Source organism: Taeniopygia guttata, chromosome 24 (genome assembly GCF_048771995.1).
Source record: "Taeniopygia guttata chromosome 24, bTaeGut7.mat, whole genome shotgun sequence".
Lineage (NCBI taxonomy): Eukaryota > Metazoa > Chordata > Aves > Passeriformes > Estrildidae > Taeniopygia > Taeniopygia guttata.
In genome coordinates this window covers 3,771,810-3,791,947 of record NC_133049.1, presented here as the reverse complement: position 1 = coordinate 3,791,947, position 20,138 = coordinate 3,771,810, and the positions used below count along the sequence as shown (strand labels likewise).

Sequence of the window (20,138 nt, the reverse complement as noted above, 5' to 3'; positions counted from 1 at the left end):
TGCACAGCTCTGAGGCGTCCTGAGGGCTGCATCTGCAGATCAGGGAACAGAAACCTCCTCCATCCACTTCCAGAGCCTCGAAGGGGTGTGTCGCTGTCAAGGCAGGATGGGAATGTAGAGACTCTGACCAGAAGGCTGCTGAGAGTAAAACTCTGGTTTATTCAAAATACACTGCTCTTTTATACAGAGCTTCGTGAGGACCAACTCCATTGGTCCTGAAGTGAAAACAATCCAAACCATTGGTGCAAAGTGCTTGACACACAGTGATAGAACTTAACTATAAACAATGTGAATAACAAGAGAGATAGAGAATTATTTACATTCTCTCCAGCTCTTTCTCAGGCGTCTGCCTGGCTAGAAACTCTCAGTTTCTTTCTTTGACTAATCTGAGTTCCCAAGGCAGCGCTGCTGCAGGTGCAGGGCTGGGGCAGCAGCAGAGCTGACAGCCAGGTTAGATTCAGATGGGGATCTCTCCAGCTGCTCCCAGCCCGTGTCTGTGCTGAACACACCCTGCTTGCGCTGAGATTGGCCCTGGTGCTGCTCCCTTTGCCCCCACAGCCTCGGCTGATGGGCTGGTTGTGCTCCCAGGGAGAGGCACCGCTCGTGTCCGTGCCTGGCTCCGAGCGCGGATGCTCCCGGCACTGCCAGATGGCAAACACGGGTGAGAGGAGAACGGGAGCTGCAGCTCTGCTTCCTCACAGGAAAAAAAGCCTGGAGGGAGCCTGCCTGCCCCGGCTCTGCTGCTGCCTGGCTGTGCAGTTGGGAAGGGCAAGACAGAGTGGGGTCAAGGACTGAGCCCCGGGGCGGCTGGGGCAGCACCGGGTGTGGGGCTGGCAGCATCTCCTTTAGGTTTCCATGTGCCTCCAGCCCTGTGGGAACAAACCTTACATAAACCTAGCCGGAAGCACAGCATTAATATTTAAAAAATTGACATTTAAGGTATTGGATGTGTGCTGTGCTCTCCAGCAGTGTCTCTGTGTTTGCGTGCACGCGCTCACGCTCTGGGCTTTGTTTTCCTTTTATAGTGGATTGTTGTGTGTATGTATTTTACTCGGGGTGTTTTGTGCTATAATAAGAAGGGGGAGGGAGCAGGGAAATGCTGCTCTGTTTATACACACTGCTGTCAACAGCGATGCTGCCTCTTCCAGACTCACATGAAGCTCCTGGATCCAGGCAAAGAGCACATTTCCCCTTCATCCCGGGATCCTGCAGGAGGACTGCCTGAGCCTCTCCTCCCACTCCCCTCTTGCTGCTCCTTCCCGGAATTTGGGGAGTGTGGTACAGCTCGATCCAGCCTGCAGACAAATGGATATGTGAAGGTTCAAAGGGACAACCTTGGGAAATGTCAGGGCAGGGGTTTTGCATGGTTGTTCTGCTGCTCTGATCACCAAAAGCAGCTCTGGGTGCGTCACACTGTAATTTTTGTCCACAGGGATGGAGCAATGCCTTTCTAAGTCCCCCCTGAGCTTCCCTGATACTTTTCCCAATTCTTTCCACCTTTGTGAGTCTTCTGAGGTGCTGGTGCAGGGCTCAGCCTGAAATGTTACTGCTCACTCATAATTTTATGAATCTCAGGTGTAGCACATCTCCTTCCCCTCCCCTCTGAATTTTGATGTGTTTAGCTTTTGTGGCAGGAGCATTTTTATGCCTCTTCTCATTTTTTTTCCCCCCTGAAATATTCAGTGAATTTGCCCTTTTCTCATTCTGATATGGGCCTCAAGGGACAGATGCCTCCTATCCATCTCCAGCATGCCATAACAGCCTGGGAAAAGCACTGGGTCTGAATCCACCCTTTTGATATAAGTGGACATTATGCATTTTTAATAGACATGGAGCTCAGTGAAACCCTTAGTACTAGCTGAGCTGGCACAAAATTCCCAGGCAAGGAGCCTTTGGAGCTGATCTCTCCCTAGGTACCTTGCAGAAAATGAGACCAAGGACACAAAAAGGCCACGTTCCCTTTGATTGCAGGAGCTGCTGTGTTTTGCAGAGGAGGTGGCTGAGCAGGAGCTGCCTGGCTGTGCATGAAGGACTCTGGGCTGGCACTCCTTGCTCATCCTGCTCTTCCACAGAGTAGGTGCAGCTTGCAGGGAGAGGCTGTTTAAAGCTCCTTCCTTCCAGCATCACCCAGGACAGTGTTTCAGCGTGGCCTGGAGGCATCATCTCCCTGCTTTGTCCAGCACAGGCTCTGCCAGGCTCAGCACAGCTCATCTGCACCTGAGGCAGTGGTGTGGAGTCCTCCAGCTCACCCCACTTCAGGAAAAAGGAGTGTGGGAATCCCTGTGCCTCTGATGGGGTTTGTCAGCTGGGGTTTGTTGATGGGCTCATCATTTGTAGGTAATGTTTGGATTTCAAACTTCTCAACAGAAATCTCTGCATCCCCTGGAGATGCACAGGTTAAAGCTGGAGTCTGAATGCTGTAGGTTCAAAACCAAAAAGTACAGTGAAAACAGTGGGAATCCCTGCTGAAATCACTGAGGTTGCTCCACGCTGTGGATCTCAGATCCCTGTGTACTCGAGCTTTCCCCAGGCACCAGAATGATGTTTTTTTTACTTTGTTCTTCCTTTTTTGGTAAAGCATAAGTAAATCTGTCTATACCTACAGGTTTCCATGGCACTGTAACCTTACAGAGAGGGAACAGCAGGGGAGGATCTGTGGATCTGTGCACGTCCACTGTGGAAAGGGAAAAGAGATAAATGGTGGCACTTGGAGAGGATTGGTGGGGTTGGAAGCAGCTCAGGACGGGTGAAAGGTGCCTCATCCCCAAGCTCAGCACTGACTTTTGGCTCAGGTTAAACTGCCCAGCTGGCATTTGGAGACACACTCCAAATGCTGTGGTGTTCAGCCAGCTGGGAGAGATCTGCTGCTAAAGGGCAGGATCAGGAGACAGGACCTTTGCTGTCTTCAAGCCCTGCCTCCTCCAAGTGATCCCCAAGGAGGAAGGGAGCATCCCTGTGCTTTTGTGCATGGATAGAGGTCACACACGGGTCCTGTGTGCCTGCTGGGCTGGCTGCGGCTGTCACAGCAGCCCTAGTCACATCCAGAGCCTCCTTCCCATGGGAAAACACTCCTGCTGCCCTTTGTCCAGTGCCAGGACCTTTGGGCAGCACCCAGGAGGGACATGGGGTACTTGGTGGCTGTGTGGGGATGGCTGAGTGGGGCCATGGGAAGGCTGGTGCTGCACAGAAAGGCAGTGGGATGAGATGCATGGAGTGCTGCCCACTGCTCCCAAAGCCCAGCAGAGCTCAGCTGGGAGCCATCAGCACGGGCATGGGCAGAGAGGAGCCAAGGGGACTCCTGTGAAGAGCTGGAAGTGGAGCTGAGCTCTGCCTGCCACCCTGGGGGCTGAAGAGGAACCTCACCTTGCTCCCAGTACATGGTCACCTTCCAAGCTTCCTCTGAGTGATGCTGAGCCCCCTCACCAGCCAGAGCCTTCTCATCCCCATCCCCGTCCCCATCCCCATCCCCACCCCCATCCCCATCCCCATTCCATCCCACCCCCATCCCCATCCCCATCCCCATCCCCATCCCCATCCCCATCCCCATCCCCATCCCCATCCCCATCCCCATCCCCATCCCCATCCCCATCCCCATCCCATTCCCATCCCTATCCCATTCCATCCCCCCCCCCATCCCCATTCCCATCCCCATCCCCATCCCCATCCCCATCCCCATCCCCATCCCCATCCCCATCCCCATCCCCATCCCCATCCCCATCCCCATCCCCATCCCCATCCCATCCCCGTCCCCGTCCCCGTCCCCATCCCCATCCCATCCCCATCCCCATCCCCGTCCCCATCCCCATCCCCATCCCATCCCCATCCCCATCCCCATCCCCATTCCCATCCCCATCCCCATCCCCATCCCCATCCCTGTCCCCATCCCCATCCCCATCCCCGTTCCCCCTCTCCGTGAGCCGGGGCAGCGGCTCCCCGAGCCCACGGCCGCCAGCTCGGTGGGTGATGAGAGTGAGGAGAGCAGGACCCAATTCCTCCAGGGGCCATTCCCTGGCTTCTCTCCTGGCTGGCGCAGGGAGCGGTGCCCCTGCCCGAGCGGGATGCATTGGTACAGACCGTCAGCAGTCCTCCTCTGGCAGGGAGCGGCTGTCGGCGCTGCTCTGGATACAAAGCAGCCACGCTCTGGCTCCTTCCTCCTGCATCCCGCTGGCCTCCTCCTCCTCCTCTTCCTCCTCCTCCTCCTCCTCCTCCTCCCTGTTTGCTCCCTCCCTCCCTCTCTCGCTCTCTTTCTTTCCCGACCGCCACGCTGCAGAAGGCAGAGCTGCGAGCCGGAGCTGCGCGGAGCCACAGCAGGAGCCGGGAGCTCTCCGGGGCTGTTTCTGGGCGAGAGAAACACGGGCAGGGATGCGATGAAGCAGCGTCGTGGTTGCCGCCTGGATTAAGAAAGAAAACATAAAAAAAAATCCCAAACAAACCAACAAAACCACCACAAAGCCGGACGCAACAAACGAGGAGAAAAGGGGGGAGAGAAGGAGGCGGAGGTTGCTGGGGAGCCCTCTCGGATGGGCGAAGAGCCGCTTTCAATCGTGCCTCTGTTCCCAGGGATTAAAGCATGAATGGGAGCAGCTTCCCGGCCGCGATGGAGAGAGAAGGCGGCTCCGGCTGTGCGAATCAGGTAACTCTTGCCTCCTCTCGCTGCATGGCTGAGCCGAGCAGGACACAGATCCTTTATGCACAGGGTGTGTGGATGCGTGGATGCAGCGGGCAGGGGCTGGGAGGCAGCAGGAGACGCTCCGAGCGATTTTTCCCACCCCTCCCAGCGCATTGAAAGGACGCAGAGCTGGTCCCGGGGGCTGCAGTGCTGGAGATCACTTTGCCCCCCCTTTGCCCGAGGACACCGAGCTGCTTTCCCTGGGGAACGCTGCATGGCTCAGGGGAGATGCAGCCGTGTGTCGCCTCCAGGAGCTCCCAGCATCGCCCTCCCACCCCTGCGCCTGCCCCGGGGCTCCCCTCGGGCTCTCGGGGACCTCCGTGGCCCTTCACCCTTCCGTGCATCCGTGCACAATTAGGGGAGGGATGTGAGAGACCACCCGGAGTTGCTTTTCTCCTCCCTTGGTCATCCTCTGCCTTTTCTTCGCACCGGAGAGGGATGGGATTCGGGAGGAGGGGGAACTGAAATCGCTTTCATTCGTGCCAGCAGTGCTGAGAGCCAACTTTGAGGCTGCTTAAAGGGAAAAGCTTCCCAAGTGCTGTCTTTTGGGGGAAGAGGAGATGGCTGAGCAAGGCTTTGCCATCTGAGGATGGATCTTTGTGGTGTGGAGTGGGAGTGGGAGGGGATGAAAAACAGTGATTGTGAGGGAGAAAGTCAGGGCTGATCAATGAACTGCCCACAAACGCCGCTTTCCTCTCCTTGCTGGGCCTCTCTCCGACTCAGTTCCAGGGTCTCTGGCCGTGAAACTCCGAGTTTCTCTCAGTCAGAGCAGACAGCACAACTTCAAACAGTGCTGGGAGCTGTCTCAACCCAGATGTTTGGGAAAGCCCCGAGGAGAGCCCGATGTTTACAGCTGTGGAGCCCCTGCCCAGTGATTCCCAGCGAGCAGAGCTCTTGCCTGGCCATCCCTCACTACCCTGGGCAGGATCTTGCTGCTGCACCATCGAGCTCTCTGCCACATCCCCCTCCTCCCTCTGCCTTCTTGATGGCTCCCGGCACGGGGTTAGGAGGCGTTTGCTTTGATTACTGAAATAATGACGTGTCCCACAAGTCCCCACTGCTGCCAACACATCCTGAGCCCCAGAGTGCCACCAGCCTCTGTAAGAGCCTGCAGGAACATTCAGGGAGTTTGTGGCCCAGGGTGAGGGACCGGCAGAGACTCTGGAGTCCCTTGCACTGTCTGCACACACTTGGGTTGTTGGTGTCCCTGAGCATCCACCTCAGTGAGTGGATTCACCAAGATTTGGCTGGAAGGTCACAAGGGCTGGGATTTCATGGCTCACCTGGCAGAGATGGGACTGAAAGGGTGTGGAAAGGAAAATGGAGGCACTGGGGAAATGATGGGGAAAATATCTTCTTTCTGTGTGAAACTCCAAACTCTGCCTTCTGTGCCAGCCTCGAGGAATGTAGATGATGTTCTGCTGAAAGAATAAAATTAGGAAGGATATTTCTCCCAGGAGGGTTAATTCTGTGGTGAGGGCTTTGGAAATGGCCAAAGCCAGCAGGACAGTGGGTGTTGCTGTAATGGGAAGGCAGCTGATCAATAATTTTATTTTCCTATTTGAATATTTATGGCTGTGGAGAAGGCAGGGGAAGAAATACGCAATCAGTGATGTTGGCTCTGAGTATGTTCCCATTCCAGCTGGGTTACAAATCCCTTCCTGCACCCCTCCATGGGAATTCCTAGGGAAATTCCAGGGGGTGCCAGCAGTGCCCTGACATCCTCAGTGGGAGCTGGCTGACCCTGCAGGTGCAGAACAGGGGACACAAGCCTCATGTTCTGCTTCTCTGGGACAGAAAAGCCAGAGGGTCTCCCTGAGGGTCTCCCTCAGTGCCAGTGTCCCCAAGAGGAGAGGGGGAGAGCTTTCCCACCCGGCTTCCCAAAGTTTCCTGACCCATTGGGATGGCTCAGAGTGGACAGTGAACACAAAGCTCCCCAGCCCTGGCAGGGGCTGTCACCATGTCTGTGTCACAGCTGGCACAGTGCCTTTGTCCTCTCCAGGGCAGTACCACCAGAGCCCAGCCAAGCTCAGGGATGCTGGATTTCCTCTTCCCTGCCTGGTTGTGGTGCATCTTTCTGGGGTTTCTCTGCAGCTGTGCACCTCTTGAGGCCAGGAGAGCTCTGAGTGCCTCCAGAGTGCAGGACTGGTGGGGTTTTAGCATCCTCAGCCCTGCTGCATCCTCCTGGCAACCCTCGGGCAGATCTGGCCTAAGCTCACCAAGAATCCCTCCAGGACCAAAGTGTGAGCACACACTCCCCCCTTGGCCAAAGCTGGCTGTTCCCTGCCAAAATGCTGCTTTCTGAACCCAAAACAGGGCATCTGCCCTTTCAAGCTCCTCCAGCCCTCTCCTGTTGCCACAGCACAAGCCTTGGGAAATGACAAGAGCTGTCTTAAACAGGGACACCAGGGCAAATTTTGCATTTCATTTTTCAGTGGGTTTTGCAGACTTGCCTTTTGAGATGATTTTGCTCTCTATTGCCCTTGTTCTATTTCTACTGTCTCAAAAAAAATGTTCTGCAAAAAAGCAATTTTTAGTTCCTCCAACAAAACCCAGTGGACAGATCTGAATCCAGAGGAGGACAGGATGTGGTCCTTTCTTGCAGTTCTGTGCATTTTCTCTGGCATGAGCACTGCCAGAGGCTGCCTGGATTCCAGGGCTGCTTTTCAGCAAGATCCCTGACTTCTGGGGATGCAGCAAGCCTTGGTCAGCATCTTCCTCTGTGGCCATGCCCTCAGTGCCTCCTCACTCCACTTTTCCTGCAGGCCTTCATTTCCTGCCTCAGAAAGTTCAGTGGGCTGCAGCTGTGAGCTGTGTTTAGCTGGAGGAGCATTGGGTGGAGCTTTGTCCTGCTGTGGTCACCAGAAACTGATGCCTTGTGCAGGCTGGCCTAGAGCAGAGCTGGACAGAGATAAAGAATAAAGCAGGGATTTATTCAAAGCATCTCCTCCATGGATCCACCTTGGGCAGCACCAGAGCCCAGCCAGGGCTGCACCCAAGATGAACCAAAATGGCCCCAAAATGCACGAGCGCTCCCGGGGGCTCTCCCTGGGATCAGTTCTGCTCCATTGGCACCTTGGAGTTCATTGTCCCATTCCAGCTTTAGCCCAGGCAGTCCCACCCTGCTTGTTTTTCTCTCTCCAGCCCACGGTGTTTGTGCTCCTGGGCTGAGATTTGGATCATTTGTCCTTGGTGCCCAGCTGGAGCAGGAATTGTTTTGTCTCCCTGCTCTGTGCAGAGAGCTCAGCATCCCCTCATGTGAAGCCCAGACCCACACACTGAAGCAGCACAGAATGTGAAAAATACAAAATCCAACACCTGAGGCATCAGCCTCAACCCACCCCAAGCCAAAGGTTCTTCTGGGATCAATGTCATTGGAAGGTGCCTCTGCAGTGGCTGCTCTGTGGGTCCTTTTGCTCTGTGATGTGTTGTCTGCTCATGTTCTGCCTCTGGAGATCCTGAATCAGCCACCTGCCCGTGTTCTGCTGCTGTGGTGGAAGGAGAAGTGACCTGTGCCAAGCACGAGGGCTGCAGGGTGAGGATGGACTCTCCCTTTTCCTCCTGATTTCCTTGGCGTTTTGTGTTTGTCTTGGCAAGTGGACACGAGGCTGGATTCACCTCCAGGAGCTGATGAGGGATTTGCTGAGCAGAGATTATGGAGTGGGGCCCATAATTAATCTCCATCTCCTGCTGGAGACCCAAGGACCAGCCCCAAATGCTACCAGTGACACGGGGTGTGAGTCACTGTGGAATACATCCTGCTCCAGCCGTGATGGGAACTCCATATCCCCAGGGAATGAGAGAGTGGGTACAGAATTCCCAGAGCTGGGGGGCAGATCCTGCTCTCTCAGTGCTCTGTCCCAGAAATTAGCCAGTTCAGCCCTCATCCTTCTCCCTCTGTGGGTGTTTTGGTTGTACCAAGTGACACGTCCCAAAGGATGTTGTTCATGAGCTCAGGAAACGATTCCTGGGCAGTAAAACACTTTGGAGCACATTTCCTCACCAATTTTTCCATCCTGGAAGTGAGTTCCTTCCCCCTGCACGGTTCTGAGCAGTAAAACACCTTGGAGCCACTTCCACACCCATTTTTTCCATCCTGGAATTGAGTTCCCTGTGTTCTGAGCAGTAAAACACTTCGGAGTCACTTCCACACCCATCCATCCTGGAAGAGTTCCTGTGTAGTAAAACACCTTGAAGCACACTTCAACATCCAGTTTTTCCATCCTGGAAGTTAGCTCCTTCCCCCTGCACAGTTCTGAGCAGTAAAACACCTTGGAGCACACATCCACACCCATTTTTTCCATTCTGGCATTGAGTTCCTTCCCTGTGTTCTGAGCAGTAGAACACCTTGGAGCACACTTCCACACCCATTTTTCCATCCTGGAAGAGTTCCTGTGTAGTAAAACACCTTGGAGCACATTTCCACACCCATTTTTGCCATCCTGGAAGAGTTCCTGTGTACTAAAACACCTTGGAGCACATTTCCACACCCATTTTTGCCATCCTGGAAGAGTTCCTTCCCCCTGCACAGCCCTGTGCAGTTGTTCTTGCTCTCTCCTGCCCTGCCTGGGTACCACAGAGCCTTGAAGCAATTTCCCAGCTGCAGTGGTGCCTCTGAAATCCCTCCAGCTCTGCTCTCCCTGTGAGCCATGGCCAACACAACACGATCTGCCTGGCTGTGACAGCAGAATAAATAGGAAATGCTCGAGATCCCCCTCCTGAGCATTTCCTAAAGCCAGGACAAGAGCTAAGCTTCTGTCTAGGGATTTTTGTGCTGTTCTTGAAGAGCAGTGGAGAGGGAACTGAAAGCTGTGGCTCAGAGGGAGAATTCTGCTCACCCCCAAAAAGTGGGGAACCCTTTGCTTCATGTTCTGAAAACTGGGGTGTCACCTCAGGTAGGTTCAGCTGTAAAGAAAAGTAGGAATTTCCAGGGTGAAGCTCATCTGATCTAAAGGAATTCCCCTAAAATAGACCAAATAAATTCTCCCTGTTGTTTGCAAAAAGAAAGAAGACAGGCAGCTCTGCTGAGGGGACCTCCCTGCTCCTACGGCCCTGAAGGGAGCAGGAGAATGAGACACACTTCACTCCCTGACAGGAGAAAGAACCATGGGATTTGTCTCAGTTTCCTTGCTGGACATCATTCCTAAATGCCCTGCAGGTTCCTCTGCAGATTTGGCACCTGAAAGGCAAAAAGAAAAAAAAGGCTAATCCAGGAGAAATGCCCCAAGTCTGCCTCACTTTCCACTGAGCTGGAAAGAGCCCTGGAGCAGAAGGAGGGATGCTGAGGCTGTGCTCTGGATTTCATGAATGGATGAATGTAGAGACGCAAGAGGGGATTTTGAGGGGATTTGGAAGCCTGCTCCAGGATTTGTCTGGCACACAGAGCATTTATAATACTTCCAGCATTATCATAACATAATGCCAGCGTGATTTGGGGCCCACTTGGGCTCTCAGTGAATAAAAAGCAGCACTCCTGTCACCGTCAGGGGCACAGGGATCTCACTTTGGGTAAGCTGGAGGTGGCATGGTGCAGATTCTAGTCCTGGTGGCACCAAGCAGGGACTGAGGTGCTCTGGTGTGCTGCTGTGAGGGAGTGGGGCTGCTGGAGGGTGTGTGGGTGCCAGTGTGACAGTGGGGTGCGTGCCTGGGTCACCTCCCCTTGGAGCTGGCTGTAAAATTCCACCTTGGATTTCAGCCTTTGTGTTTTCCATCTGTTCAGCAGCTCCCACAGCTGAAGAAGAAATGTGTCCCAATGGATTTCTCGTCCCAGAGGTGGCTCTGTGAGGGCCAGGACTCAATGTCCTGCTTTTTAGGGAAAGAGCAAAAGCAAAGGTTGGGGGGTGACACTGCCCTGGCCCCACAGGCTGAGTGATCCCCCATGTTTTTTCCAGCTGAGTCCCTCCTTCAGAGGGAATTCCTGTGCCTGTGTCCATGGCAGGAGAGCCATGTTTAAATCACAGGTGCTGTGAATAAATCCCAGCACAGTTTATGCTGCGGGGCATTCCTGCCAGGGCAGGGTTGGGACAGGAGCTGAGAGCTGTGGGGATTTTTGGGAGGCCCTGGCTGTGCTCAGATCAGCAGGATGCTGTGAGATGCGGCCTCTCTCTTCCTTGAGAGACAGCTTTCACCTGACTTTCTAGTGGCACGCTCTGCTTCTAATTTGGGAGAGAGGGAAGGATAATCTGGCACAAGCCTGCCACCTTTGAAAGGCTGCCAGCCAGTTTATGGCACTGTCTGCCTGCCTGCTCCCTCCAGCCCTGGAGATGCAGGAGCATCCCTTCCCTCTGCCATGCCTGGCTCCCAGGGAGGCTGCAGGGATGCAGAGCTGCAGGAGAGGCTGCTTTAGCTGGGTGATGTGGGCTTGCAGGGACAGCCAAGGGTTCCTTCAGATGGGCTGTGATCCACTTGGATGAGCAGCAGCTGCTAGAGGAGATTGGAGCCACAGAAGTCACTGCTGATTAATAATTCTTCCAGTGTCTTTCTTATAATAGTGTCACATTCAGCAGGCATGACTCGGACATATTCATCTTCCCTGAGCGTGCAGCTCCTGGAATGACCTTCTGTGAGGCTTTGGAAGTGTTGAATTCTGTTTTTCAGGTCGAGGAGCATCAGTCCTGACATGATTTTTAGCAGGGACAAAAAATTACGAGCGCTAAAACAGGGAGTATTGAAAAGATGGGTTGGAATCTGTGTGGAAAAAGACAACTCTGAGACTGGGAAGCAGTGTAGCGAGAGCTCAGCTCACTCTTGGGTGGCCCAGTTTGAAGCCTCATCTCCCTTGGAGTTAGTTATTCTAAGTTATTAGCTCCTTTAACTCTGAAATTCTCCCCGAGTGCAGGCAGCCAGAGTTCAGAGAGGAGCATAGAGAAGGGGCCTGGCAGGCATAGCTGTGAATAAACCCACTCTGAGATGAATCCCCTGGCAGCAAGGAGGATCTGCCTGGATCCTGCAGGTGTAGATACTGTCTCTGCCTCCAGCCTGGCAGGCTGGCCTCAGGAATGAGGAAAAATGGCAATAAAAGGTGCCTTTCTATAAATAAAGCCCAAAGAAGGGGAGGAGGGGGAGCTGCCAGTTTCTGCCCTTTGTGGAGGAGTAACTGGCTGTGGCATTGAGAGGATGCAGGAATTACAGACAGGTTCTGGGCTCAGGGAAACGCTGCTCTCCATCAATCTGTCGCTGTTTTGGGGGTTTTGTGTGGGAGGGGAGCAGGGGGACCTGAGCTCTGTCCCTGCCACTGTCCCTGGGCTTTGGGAAATGGGACAGCTGTGCTGCTGCTATTGGACACAAAATGAGTACACAGAAGCTTGGTGAGTTGAAGAGAGAAAAAAAGAGCCAATTTTATTTCTGACTTTGCAATATATAGAATTCCAAAAGTGACAGTGGACTGGAGGATGAAATTGCCACCTCTACAACCACACTGGTCAAACCAGCAGTCCATCAATTCTCTCCTCCCACAAAGAAGAGTGCAAAACAATCATTATTTACATGAACAGTGCGTGAGAACTCCAGTAGAAATGTGTAAACATTACCAGAAGGCTAAAGAAGTTTTATGAGAACTTTAAAACTTTCAAAAGAACTATAAAAGAAAACGTAACACTTCTAAAAATCAGGGCAACACTGTGGAGCCGCTGGTGGCAAAGGATTTGTTGCAATCCCCTGAAGCTGTCACCCCACACGGGCACCTCCTTCCTTCCTCCCGTTTGTCTTTTGAAAATGCTGCCTGCATTCTTCCTGCTGTGCCTGGCAGCCCTGTTTGTCTCATTCCAGAAGGCTCTAAAGGCAAGGGGATGTTAATAATAATCTCTCAGAGTTAATAACTCACCTGAGAGCCTGGGTTATCCCAGTACAGAGCAGAGTGGGAGCTCTGCAGGGCCGGGACCCAGGCTGGGCACAGAGCCTGTGGAGTGGGGAAGAACCCAAATGTGGGATGGGATCAGCACGTGCCCCCTCTGCTTGTCGTGCTGGGGAACAACTGCAGCTTCTAAAGCTTGGGATGCCTCCCAAGGCTGTGGATGTGGGAAAAGAGGGGATCAGGGAGCCCAGGGAATCCTGTTCCAAAGGCAGGATGGGAAGGATTGGCTTCACTCTGTGCCAAGACCAGCACACGCAGAGGGGCTGAGACAGAAAATCCTCTCTTTTGTCAGCACGACAGCGACTGGGAGGACCAGGAGTGCCCAGATGTCTGTCAGAGTCCAGCACATCCCCCTGGCTGCCCTGGCTGTCCCCAGACCCTGGCAGGGGGCTCGGAGACTTTGGCACAAAGTCAAAAACACCTGTGGCTTCCATTTTAGCCTGTGGAAAAAACTGCCAACTTTGTGTGAGGAATTAAAAGCCACAAGGGTTTGAGTAGTGTCATAGTTAAATTAACACAGGGTGAAAAAGTAGAATTTTGGGATTTCTAGAATGTGATTCAGGTGTTTGGGCGTGTCCTGACCTTCTTCTCCTTCTTCTTGCCCTCCATGTCTTGCTGCAATGGTGACACTTTTCTGTTGGTTTAAGGTACAGATACACTGTCTAAGATAGATAATAGATATTGGCACGTTATTGTAAACATAGCACACGTAGTTTTTGGTATAAAAGGTAAACACAACCTCGGGGGTCAGGCAGATTGCCATGGCCGAGCTGCTGGACAGAGCTCAGCAGGTCAGAGAAAGAATGTTCTAGATAAGGGAAAATAAACAACCTTGAGAAGCCGACCCTGCACATTCCAGATTTCTTCTTTGGCTGCACGGGCTGGGAGGACAAGGACTTTTACACTCTTGGGGTCAGCCCAACATTGAGACCCCGACAGATGTCCTCCCTGATGTGCCACATCCCCATTTCCATAGCCTGCATTTGCCAGGAAGCCCCAGTCCCTCGAGCTGCAGAGTGGCCCCATGCAGCACCTTCAGGGCCCATGCAGCTCCGGTTCCTCCCTCTCTGCCTCAACCATCATTTCTGCTCTGGCTCATTATCAACTGAGTCAATGAGTTTAGTAACTCATGTTTTTAAAGATTAGTCATCTCTAGGAATGGCATTTGAAAGACTGACAGCTCCAATCAAATCACAAGGGCTGCTCTTGTGCTTGAAGATAGTTGTTTAATTAAAAAAAAAAAAAAAAGGCAAAATCAACCTGACTAATCATGTGTGGTACCTTGAGATGCAGCTGAAGGAAGTACAGACGTGGTCCTAGGAAGGAGGGAGATGCCAGGCTGGTGGGGTGTGGGCTGGGCAGGCCTGAAGGGAGTGTGCTGGAGCTCTGTGGATGTTCCCTTAGCCCTGCTAAATCATAATTATTATTTGCATTATTCGCATTATTCCACTGGCTCGTGGGAGATGGATCTGAGGACAAACATCCCAGGAGAGCAGCTCAGGAAGGAGAGACAAATCAGGAGCAGACCCCGGGTTTCAGCATCATTCCCTCAGTCTCTCCTTTTCCAGTTTTGGTGGGGTGTGGGCTGGGCAGGCCTGAAGGGAGTGTGCTGGAGCTCTGTGGATGTTCCCTCAGCCCTGCTCCCTCCTTGGGCAGGGCCTGATCTCTGCCAGGCAGGGCTGGTGACAGTGGTAATAATAACGCTGTGATTTGCCAGGTTGATTTGAGATGTGCCATAATTACTGCGTGATTACAATATTCTTAGAGCAGCTGTTACAAACCCCTCCGGCTCCTCGGAGCTCCCCAAGGGCTCATCTGGCACCTCACCTTGCAAGTCAAACCTGCAGGGGAGTCTGGGTGTCCCTCAGGCAGCTCTGGCTGTGCCAGGTGAGGGCTCTGTGACCTCAGCTGTGGGAACCCAGCACATCCCTCTGGCTGCCCTGGCTGTCCCCAGACCCTGGCAGGGGCTCAGAGTCCCTGGCACAAAGTCAAAAACACCTGTGGCTTCGATTTTAGCCCGTGGAAAAAAAATGCCAACTCTGTATGAGGAATTACAAGCCACAAGGGTTTGAGTAGTGTGGTAGTTGAAATAACACAGGGTGAAAAAGTAGAATTTTGGGGTTTAAGATAAGGGATTTGAGGGGACAAGATGGAGGGGTTTGGGCATGTCCTGACCTTCTTCTCCTTCTTCTTGCCCTCCATGTCTTGCTGTGATGGTGACACTTTTCTGTTGGTTTAAGGCAGAGAAACACTGTCCAACATAAATGGTAGATATTGGCACATTATTGTAGTTTTTGGTATAAAATGTGAACAGTGCCCTGGGGACAGACAGAATGCCATGGCCAAGCTGCTGGACGGAGCTCAGCAGGTCAGAGAAAGAATGTTCTAGATAAGGGAAAATAAACAACCTTGAGAAGCTGATCCTGCACATTCAGACTCCTTCTTTGGCTGCACGGGCTGCGAAATGAGGACTTTTACACTCTTGGGGTCATCCTGACACCCGGATCCCAAGATTCAGCCACCTGTAGATCAGAGTTTCCTGCTGCTGAGACTCTCTGTGGGAATATTTGGTTGCAGGATGGTGCTTGGCCAAGCAGGAGAAGCTTTTCCAAGGGCTGAGGGCTCCCCTGCCCTGGGGAGTGGGCTGGCAGCGGGGGATGCCTTTCCTCCTGTGACAAACTCATGCTCACTGAGTTATGAGTTGTGCAATGTGCAGCTTCATCTATCTCCAGCTTCTGCATTGATGCCTTTTTTGGGCTACCTAAAACAGAGGCCAGGCTAAATGAAGAGAATAAAAAGCAGTTCAATTTATTGAGGGGTTTTCAGGTACATTTAGGGCAGACAAAACCCACCCAAAAATGGACAACAGGTCACAGGTTTCACACTTTTGTAAATTTGGTTCATTTGCATATTGGGGGTGAATCTGCCAATTACATCTTCAGCTAATGAAGTCATTTACCCCAAGTTTGCTCCCCCAAGTCACTTTTGTTTCCATCTCTCCGGCCTGAGGCAGTGAGGTGTCCTTGACTGCCAGGCCTGGAGAGGAATTGTTGTGTCTGCCCCAAATGGGGAAGCAGCAGCTCACACTGTGTATGGGGTTTAGAGTTCTACACTAAAGAACTGCAGGTTACAAATAGATGGAAAATAGAAAAGCTAAAATCCTAAGGCAGTAGTTTGGCTCCTCCATTTCTCATTCAGAAGATCTGGATGGGATTGGACCTTAAGTGATTCTAAAACTGGAGAAATGACCTTTTTGAGGCCATAGGATTGGTGAGAGCTGGGCTCTGCCAGCCCCTCAGGCGTCGGTGCCTGTGCCATCGCTGTGTTCAGCCCCTGAGCTCCCCCAGCCTTGTGCTTCCTGGCCAAAAGTGGGCAGTCATTTCCATCTCACCTCCAGAGCAGGCTGAGGTGAGCTGAGCCAACTCAGCCACAGGGAAGCCAGAGTCAGAGCCAGGCTGGGGTGGGAAGCTGGACAAACCAGCACGTTCATCCTGTGCCTTCCCCTCTAAGATCCAAATCCCATTTCCTCGGGCAATGCTGGAACAGCTCCAGGTTTATTGGATTGGCACACGGGGTTTTGTGCTGGTGGAAGAGAAGGGATTGTTCCCTGCCAAACACCTCTCAAATGGAAGATGGGCCAGGTTATCCTGATGATGCCTTGTGCAGGCTGGCCTAGAGCAGAGCTGGACAAAGCTAAAGAATAAAGCAGGGATTTATTAAAAGCATCTCCTCCATGGATCCACCTTGGGCAGCACCAGAGCCCAGCCAGGGCTGCACCCAGGATGAACCAAAATGATCCCAAAATGCACAAGCGCTCCCGGGGGCTCTCCCTGGGATCAGTTCTGCTCCATTGGCACCTTGGAGTTCATTGTCCAATTCCAGTTCTCTGTGCAGAGAGCTCAGCATCCCCTCATGTGAAACCCAGACCCTCACACTAAAGCAGCACAGAATGTGAAAAATATAAAAGCTAAACCTGAGGCATCACTGACATGTCATAGTTCCCAAGCAGGCAGAAGTTCATGTTCCCTGGAGAGAGAGCTGCTGAGCAAAGGATGATGAGAGCACCTCATGGAGCCATGTGTGCTCCTTTGAGCAGGCTCAGCAGGATCAACATTTGGGCAGGGAGCAGAAATCCACAAGGGAGACCTTTTAAAAATGACCTTCCAAGCAGGGTGTGTAGGTTTGTGGCTGCACTAATGGACTGCAGGGCTGCAAGCACCAATTGATTGGGCTGCAAGCTGCTGAATTACAGTTAGGCATCTGCTTAATCATGCCAAATTCCCCCCTCCACTTCCCCTTCCACGCTGTGGCATCAAATAATCAATGTTAATTCCTCAGTCCCATTAGTGATTCCTCTTTGGGCACCCAGCACTGAGCAGGGATCAGGATTTGAGCCTCATCCCTTTAAAGGAGCCATCTAACAGGGATGGGAGCTGGGGGTTTTCTCTCTAAGCTGATGTAGTGGCTGATTTCTTGTCCAGCTGGGAGCTCTGAGTGCCACGCTGAGCTCTGCTGGAGCTGTCCTGAAAGTCCACGGGAGTGAAAACCTGCTGGAAATGCTCCTGCTGATGCCTTATCAGGGCTACCTAAAAACACAGGCCAGACAAAACTAAAAGAATAAAAAGCAAATATATTTATTGAAGGGCCTTCGGGTACATTTAGAGCAGGCAAAGCCCCCCAGGGGCTACACCCAAAAATGGATGATGGGCCATGGGTTTCACACTTTATAAGTTCGTTTCATTTGCATATTGGGGGTTAATCTGCCAGTTACAGCTTCAGCTAATGAAGTCATTTAGCCCAAGTTTGCTCCCCCAACTCACTTTTGTTTCCATCTCTGGGCTTGATTGCCAGGCCTGGAGAGGAATTGTTGTGTCTGCCCCAAATGGGGAAGCAGCAACTCACACTGGATATGGAGCTTGGAGTTAAAGAACTGCAGGTTACAAATAGATGGAAAATATAGTATTATTTATGGTATTCAATAGTATTATTAAATAGAATTATTATTATTGTTGTTGTTATTAAATATAATATCCTCTATATTCAAATAGAGGAAAACTATAAAAGCTAAAATCCTGAGCATCACTGGGACTGGCACTGCTGTGCCATGAATCTGTTCCTGCAGTGCTGGGATGTGCTCTGGTGTTGCTGGGGCAGGAGGGAACCAGGACTGTGGCTCAGGGTGCAGCAGTTACCCTGGGAGCCTTGGCAGCTCCTCTGCAGTGGAAAGGTGGTTTGGAATGAGGCAGGAATTGAAATGGGAATTTACCCAGACACTCCTCAGCTGAAATGCCCAGCGTGGCTGCTCTCGGTGCTTCTGACCATCAGAGCAGCTCCTTGCAGGCTCCCCCAGCTCTGAGCTGCACGTGTGGGGAGGAGCAGGGAGGAGATGCTGCCTGGGAATTCACAGCACTGGAATTCCAGAGCGCCAGGAGCACTCTGCCTGCCCCAGGCAGGACCAGCCTGACTCTGCTCCCAGGGCAAGGAACTCTCCTGCCTGTCTGGAGCATCTCCCTGCCTGGCACTGCACAATGGCCAGCAGCTCCTGCAGAGCAGTTTCTGCTTCACCTCTGTCTGCAGGGACTTGTGCTTGCAGCAGCTGCTGCTGCTGTTTCCAAAAGTGATGGAGAATTTAGATGCCTTCATGTTTATTTTGAGAAAAAAAAAACACCTTTAAGGTATTTGATGTTAGCTATTGAAAAGAGAACAATAATGTTTTTAAGAACTAAATCTCTTTTTAAGGTGTTTAGAGAGCTCAGTGGTGCCTCTCTGCAGTGGGAGAGGGCAAACTTGCTCACAGCTCTGCGAGCTTCTTTCTCCCCTTTTCTTTTATACATTAGAATCAGGTTATTAATAACTCTTTTTAAATAGAGCAGGATTTATTTTCTTCAGGGGTAGGGAAGAACTCTTTAATTAAAAGTGAGTGCTGATGGCTGTGGGGCTGCTGAGCTGCTGCCAGGTGATGCCAAAGGTGTGTCCCACCCGGCTGTGCCCCCCTGGCACTGGATGTGGGAGGAGAGCAGTCTCACCTCCAGGTCTGCAGCTGAGAACTTTGGGAACTGGGAGATAAAATGAGCCCTTGTGGCTTGCTGGGCACAGCTGTTCCTGTTTGAGGGTTGGATTTGTGAACTTTCCCAGGTGCCATGGTGAGGGGAGGCACCTCCCAGCGTGTCCCACCAGCCCAGGTGCATGCACAGAATCCTCCACTGTTAATTCACACAGGTTATAAAGGCCTGGGGCTCCTCTCAACCATCACCAGCACAAACTGAGGGGTGGTGGAGGTGATGGAATCCTTGCTCCAGCACCAGTCTGCCTCCTTTTATTGTTGGGTTCTACTGGTTTGGTTTGTTAGGCTTCCTTGGGTAGAGGGGGAAAGGAAAGTCTTGATACATTTGGCTCAATGATTCAGCCTTGCACATCCTGGAAAAATGCAGTTTGCTGGCCTGAGGGTTGGAAAGGTGAGGCTTTTCCTCTGGAAAAGTGAGATTTATTCATTCTGCCCTGCCACCTGTTCCCATGAGGTGTCACGTGGCAGCTCCTGCCTTCAAACCCCTTGGACAAAGCATATGCAAAGCCTATTATGGAGGTGTGGAATTTAGCCCAATCTCGTTGAAATTGGGTCATCCTTTGTTAGTGTCACTTTTTCAGATCCACGGGAGTCAGCGGTGCACAAAATCCTCGGCGCAATGCAGAGAGCAGAGGTGGAAACGGAGAGCCTGGGAATGTGTCTGGTGCTGGCAGTGCTGATGTGGTCTGGGCTGAGCAGAGGGGACAACTGGAGGTGTGTTGTGACAGCAGACTTGGGTGGAGAAACCCTTAAATGAGCTAATTCTTGGAGCATTTCCCCAGCATTCAGCTGACGGAGCTCACCCTGAGTCGGGGGTGGCTCCGTGTGGTGGAAAAGTCTCTCCTCCACCCCGTGCTTCCAAAGAAAGGCTCAGCAGTCTCTGTTGTTCGGTCTCAAGGCAGTTTATTGCAAGTTATCTAAAAGATTTTCTCCTGGGGCTGCTGTGGTTTGCTCACAGCTCAGGCAGAGGCACACACACACCCTGACATCCTCTCTGACTCCCGACTGCTTCTTCTCTCCCCGCCCAGGGCTGCTGCTGTCTTTTATATGGTACATTACGTGTTACATGGGTACAGTTTTTCCCCAATGCCTATTACCTATATTAAATGGTGCTTTTCTATCTTTTATATGGTACATTACGTGTTACATGTTACAGTTTTTCCCCAATGCCCATTACCTATATTAAATGGTGCTTTTCTACTCTAAACCAACCTGTGAGTGCCAACATCACCAAGAACATGGAGGTGAGGAAGGAGAAAGAGGGAGGACAGGGCAGGCCCAAATCCCTCCATCTTAAACCCTCTGACCCCCCTGTACAGGTGTTAAAACCCCCCTGTACAGCACTCAAAAATTCTTCCCTCTACTTTGTGACTCCTTCTACTATAATATCTAAACTTTTGTGACTTCTTGTTCTTCCTGCAAGGTTGGTAAATCATTCCATGGTTCAAACCCAAAATCACAGCTGTTTCCAGCTGCCTGCCAGGGTCTCAAATGCTTCTGAGCAGGGCTTAGAACCTCCAAAAATATCTGAGGGACATTTTGAGTTCCGACAT

General features: G+C 52.1%; 1 protein-coding gene and 1 long non-coding RNA gene across 6 annotated transcripts in view; one reads left to right on the top strand and one right to left on the bottom strand.

Annotated features, from left to right (window-relative positions):
- Nucleotides 1-278: 278 nt before the first annotated feature.
- Nucleotides 279-4,196, bottom strand: LOC140680530 (uncharacterized). The gene is made up of 3 exons (XR_012051891.1): nt 4,075-4,196; nt 1,155-1,295; nt 279-869 (listed from the first exon to the last, which is right to left on the bottom strand). It is a non-coding gene; the product is annotated as an uncharacterized lncRNA (long non-coding RNA).
- The window catches only part of B3GAT1 (beta-1,3-glucuronyltransferase 1), a 42,650-nt gene continuing 26,456 nt past the window's right edge, over nt 3,945-20,138 (top strand). For 2 of the 5 annotated variants that reach the window (XM_030291051.4, XM_030291053.4), the window contains exon 1: nt 4,097-4,633. The gene's annotated coding sequence lies outside the window, so the exon portion shown is untranslated. Of the gene's footprint in view, nt 4,634-20,138 lie in introns of all 5 variants that reach the window. The other 3 variants (XM_030291052.4, XM_072918296.1, XM_030291056.4) reach the window with 3 other exon arrangements.